General features: G+C 42.1%; 1 pseudogene; it reads left to right on the top strand.

The window, feature by feature from the left end:
• The first annotated feature begins 4198 nt into the window (after nt 1-4198).
• Nucleotides 4199-5704, top strand: LOC102854073 (annotated as a pseudogene).
• Nucleotides 5705-5947: the final 243 nt, after the last annotated feature.

Here is a 5947-nt window from a genome sequence, read left to right as displayed (position 1 = left end):
AAGTGGAAGCCATGACAGAAGGGATAAAATGTGCAACAAGACTCAAGAGATTTAGGAACCAAACAAACAGGCTTCCAGGTCTATAGAGGCTAAAGGAACCCCCAGGACTAAGATGCAATCACCCTTCGGGCTTGAAACTCAACTCACACCCACAGTTCCATGTTCAGCCAAAGAACAGACAGATCTGTAAGGTGAACAACAGTGCTAAACAGGCATGAATTCCTTAGAGCAATCAATATAAGACCAAAAGGGCAATATTTGACCAAGGTTAATGTCCTGAAGTCAAGATCGGAAAGAAGGAAGAATGGAAATGGGAAATACGGAGAAAAGCAAGAAGAATCTTATCACAAAGTAGAGATTGTGACCAATGCTAGGAAACAGCGGGCAAAATCCACGAAGGCAAAGCCAATCCTCTGGAAAAGTTTCACTTAAATCAAAATGAAAATTTTTTTCTTTCTTATTTTATTATTAGTATTTTTTAAATGCCACATATTTATTTATTTCTTTTAATGCAACATACATATACTTTTATAGCATATTCTTTCCATTTAATTTTACCCCCATTCATTCACTATTGCATAGAAAAATCAAAATTTTATTTAAAAATCCTCAGCATTAGGGAAATACAGATCAAAATTACAAGAAGGTACAATTGAGTACTCACCAGGATAAGTGGCAAGGAAGCATGCTACCAATACAAAGGTACACGGTTCATTAGATGCCCTGCAAGAGAGATATAGGCAATCAACTCCCATGCATTTTTATTGCCTCTCAAAATCCACTGGAGGGTCAGCTACAAGTGGGTTCAGACAACAGGACAAATTATAAGAAAAAATATAAATGGCATGGATGTGAAGACATTCAAGCTTCGGACACCACTAGTACAGATGCAGAATGGTGCAGCCCCTTTGGAATACAGTCTACTAGTTTAAATGCAGAGTTATATGACCTTAACCTCTACTCCTAAGCAAAGGTGGTGTAGTGCACTAATGTTGTGCTACTAACCAAGGGGTTGGCCATTTGAATCTGCCAGTTGCTCCACAAGAGAAAGGTGAGTGGTCTCTTCCCATAAAGGTTCTCTTCCACAGGGTCATTACGAGTTGGAATCAACTCAGTGGCAATGGCTGGGGTTTTTCCAAGTATTATATATTATAGAATTATGAGACCAGGCTGCTCCTTTGAGGCAGAATTCTGAAGCTTCATCTGACATACTTTGGACATGTTGCAAGGAGGGACCAGTCCTTGGAGAGGGACATCATGCTTGGGAGGGTGGAGGGACAGCAGAGGAGAGGAAGACTCTTGATGGGATGGACTTGGTCACTGGGGTAATGGGGTAGGTATGTCAGAGACAAATAAGATTGGCTCAGGATAAAGCAGGTTTAGTGCTGTTGTACCTAGGGTCACTATGAGTCACAGACAACTCAACGGCACATAACAACAACATATTATATATATTATATCATTTCATATCATATCGTATCATATTACAATTATATATTTATATTTGCCCTGAATCAGCAACCTGATAGTGGTGGGATGTTGGTTTAAGGTAAGCTGGTGTTTCAAATATGGTATGTTAATTATAATTCAATAAAATTGCTGTTTAAAAGTCTTTAAAAAAAAGTCTTTGAACACAATTTGAAGGATGGGTGAGATGAGGGAAGTGGGAAGGATCTTTTGTGAAAAACTATGTATTCAAAATTTGTAAATACCTCAGAGTAATACAAAATATTTTTTAAATTTTTAAAAAAATGTCTTTGATCAAAACAACTATGAGATATCATCTCACCCCAGTAAGAATAGCAAAATTTAACATAACAGCAAGCAACAAATGCTGGCGAGGTTGTGTAGAAACTGAAACTCCTATTCACTGTTGGTAGGAATGTAAAATGGTGCAACCATTGTGGAAAGCGGTGTGGCGCTTTCTCAAAAAGTTGCAAATAGAGATACCATTTGACCCAGCCATCCCATTACTGGGAATATACCCCAGAGAGGGACCATAACTGCCACCAAGCAGATATATGCACACCCATGTTTATCGCAGCTTTGTTTACAATAGCAAAGGGTTGGAAGCAACCTTAGTGCCCATCAACAAGCAAATGGGTAGAGAAGCTGTGGTATATCCACACAATGGAATACTATGCCACATTGAAAAACAAGGAACCCATGCAATACTATTCAAAATGGGTGAACTTATCCATCTTGTCCCCCAGTAACCATGTCTCACTGTGACAATGGAAAGCTTGGCCAGCGTAATGGCTCCACAGCTGACAGTATTTACCTCCTTGGAGCACTTAACATCCAAGCCAATGTAGCCATTAGAGTCTCAAAAAGGGTTGAACCTGTTCTGGTGGCTGGCACATGTCTGCTGCTTAGGTGTGATTTTCAAGACCTCATCCTTGAGGGACATCCCCAGGAAGAAGTCAATGATCTCGGACTCCCTGATGAACAGTGAGAAGAGATAGCTCTCCTCCAAGGACTTGATCCTCCTGTCTTTGACCAGACAGCCCAGCTTGGTGACCAGAGTCTCCTCCTTGGCTTTGCCATCTAGAGCACCTGGGCCACAGGCCTGTCCACAGTTGCTACCCTGACCCTACAGAGAGCTGCTAAAGTTCCTGCATAAACCTCAGCGGGCTCCCATCCTCGGGCCTTCTGGGCCTTCTGGGCCTCTTTGTCCTCCAGCCACACCAGTATCATTGCCATTTAGTAGTACTTTTTTGGAGAAGAGCCTAGAAAACAGTTTTCATGACTTTGTAGTATTCCACTTGACTCCAGGGAGGGCATGGTTTAATGGGTAACTAACTGTGCTGCCAATCCAAAGACAGGCAGTTCAAATCCACTAGCTGCTCTATGACAGAAAGACAATCTCCCCTTGTGCCTCTGAAAACTTGCAGGAGGCTCAGCTATGAGTCAGTTCCAATTTGACTGCAAAAAATACACCTAAATGGCATCCCAATATTTTTGTTCTTGGAACCTTGCCCTATCTTGTGCAACCTTCATCATCTCTGACATATTTGAGTCCATTGTCAAAGTCACAGTGTCAATCCATCTGGTTGAGAGGCTTCCTCTCTTTCCACCACAGAATTCCCCAGTATATTAAAATAAGTGTATTTTCTATTTTTCAGTAGTATGAAAATACAGCTATGTCAATATTTTCAAGTTTATGTAATGTAATAGTCTTTTCAAAGACTTTTTTATGACTTTTTTCATTTTTATTAAATTTATTAATTTTAATAAGCATTTACAGAGATTTTGGATTTCCATTCATTCATTGCTGCACTTTTTTCCCTGCCCAGCCCTCCCCATCAGTTCGTTCCTCTCTTTGAAAAGAAAAAGAAAAAAGAATTCCTTCATTGGTATACAATTCCCCCCACCCCACCCCGCACCTAGTACACTTCTCTGTGCAACCTTAATTCTGGACTCCTGTGCTAACCATAATACTCAGTCGTATATCACCTCTAAACTGTTCTTTCCCAATCTGTTTCAATACAGTATACATAATTTATCCAGTTTTTTCTGTCTTACCCCAACCCTGATGTCAGTCCTGTTCTACAACAGTGGTACCATGCAGTATTTGTCCCTTTGTGACTGAAATATTTCACTCAGCATAATGTCCTCCAAGGTCACCCAGGGTTGTTAAGTGTTTTAGTTGAGTCATCAGCACATGTTGTTGTTGTTATGTGCCGTCGAGTTGTTTGTGACTCATAGCGACCCTATGTACAACAGCCCTAAACCCTGCTCTATCCTGTGCCAACTGCACTGCCTCTGACACACCCATCCCGATTACCCCCGTCACTGAATCAATCCACCTCATAGAGGGTCTTCCCCTCCTGCGCTGTCCCTCCACTCTGCCCCGCATTATGTCCCTCTCCAAAGACCTGTCTCTCCTTACAACATGTCCAAAGTATGTCAGGCGAAGCCCCAGATAAGAACAAAAATATTGGGATGCCATTTAGGTGTATTTTTTGCAGTCAAATTGGAACTGACTCATAGCTGAGCCTCCTGCAAGTTTTCAGAGGCACAAGGGAGATTGTCTTTCTGTCATAGAGCAGCTAGTGGATTTGAACTGCCTGTCTTTGGATTGGCAGCACAGTTAGTTACCCATTAAACCATGCCCTCCCTGGAGTCAAGTGGAATACTACAAAGTCATGAAAACTGTTTTCTAGGCTCTTCTCCAAAAAAGTACTACTAAATGGCAATGATACTGGTGTGGCTGGAGGACAAAGAGGCCCAGAAGGCCCAGAAGGCCCGAGGATGGGAGCCCGCTGAGGTTTATGCAGGAACTTTAGCAGCTCTCTGTAGGGTCAGGGTAGCAACTGTGGACAGGCCTGTGGCCCAGGTGCTCTAGGTGGCAAAGCCAAGGAGGAGACTCTGGTCACCAAGCTGGGCTGTCTGGTCAAAGACAGGAGGATCAAGTCCTTGGAGGAGAGCTATCTCTTCTCACTGTTCATCAGGGAGTCCGAGATCATTGACTTCTTCCTGGGGATGTCCCTCAAGGATGAGGTCTTGAAAATCACACCTAAGCAGCAGACATGTGCCAGCCACCAGAACAGGTTCAACCCTTTTTGAGACTCTAATGGCTACATTGGCTTGGATGTTAAGTGCTCCAAGGAGGTAAATACTGTCATCTGTGGAGCCATTACGCTGGCCAAGCTTTCCATTGTCACAGTGAGACATGGTTACTGGGGGACAAGATGGGTAAGTTCCACACCATTCCCTGCAAGGTGACCAGGTGCTGTGGCTCTGTACTGGTGCACTACATCCCAGCATCCTCAGGTACTGACACCCATGCAGCCCATGCCCAAGAAGATGCTGTTGATGGCTGGAATTAAAGATTACTACAATTCAAAAATAAAAAATCCTCACCACTGGACCAATAGACAGCACCCTGATAGATAGAGAAAAGACTGAAACTGTCAACAACTTTATCTTACTTGGATCTATAATCAATTCACTTTGTACCAATAGTCAGGAGACCTGGAGACATATTACATTAGGAAAGTCAACATTCAAGGACCTCTCCAGATTATTGAGGATTATTGATATCAGTTTAAGGACCAAGGTGCACATGATTCAAGCCATGAATTTTTCTAGTACTTGCTATGCATCTGAGAGCTAGAAAATTACCAAAGATGACAGAAGAATAATTTGTGTCATTGGTGTTGGAGAATAGTACTAAATATTCCATGGAAGGCCTAAAGAACAAACATATATGCCTTAAGTGTACAGTCAGAGTGCTCCTTGGAGGCAAAGATGATAGAGCTTCCTTTCACATACTTTAGGTATGCTGTTATGAAAGACTATTCCTTGGAGAGAGACATCATTCTTGAAAGGGTGGAGGGTCAGCAAAAGAGAAGAAAACCCTTAACTGAATGGATTGACACAGTGATAGCAGCTATAGGCTCAAGTATTTTAGGGATGACAAGGATGGCACAGGATAGGACAGGGCTCAGATCAGTTGTTCATAGGGTCGCTATGAGTTGTATTCGATTCAATAGAACCTAACAACAACACCTCAGCCAGGGCTACACGTGTACCCTGGGCAACTTAGCCAAACATGTCTATCTTGAATGATGTCTCCAAGACCTACAGCTACCTGCCTCTTCACCTCTGGAAAGGGACTGTGCTCACCAAGTCTTCCTACCAGGAATTCACTGACCATCTTGGAATGACCCACATCACAGTCTCTGTGCAGAAGACCTAGGTTCCAGCTATGGCCACCATATAGTGGGTTTTGTAAAAGATAAATAAAGTGAATTAAATAAAAAAATGTATTCTGTTACTACTTGATGACAGAAAGAACATTCACAATAAAAGAGCAAAGCAGGACAAAATATTAGTGTAATTTTAGTATAGTAGAGTTTAAGGTTCCAGTCCTTGGGAAATGGCATTATGCTGAAAGAAGTGGAAGGTCAGAGAAGAAAAGAAGATCTTTAACACAATGGAT

Source organism: Elephantulus edwardii, unplaced genomic scaffold, assembly GCF_000299155.1.
Source record: "Elephantulus edwardii isolate Elephantulus edwardi_28Jun2011 unplaced genomic scaffold, EleEdw1.0 scaffold00019, whole genome shotgun sequence".
NCBI lineage: Eukaryota > Metazoa > Chordata > Mammalia > Macroscelidea > Macroscelididae > Elephantulus > Elephantulus edwardii.
The sequence above is the reverse complement of the archived record's forward strand: the minus strand, read 5'-3'. Positions and strand labels throughout refer to the sequence as shown.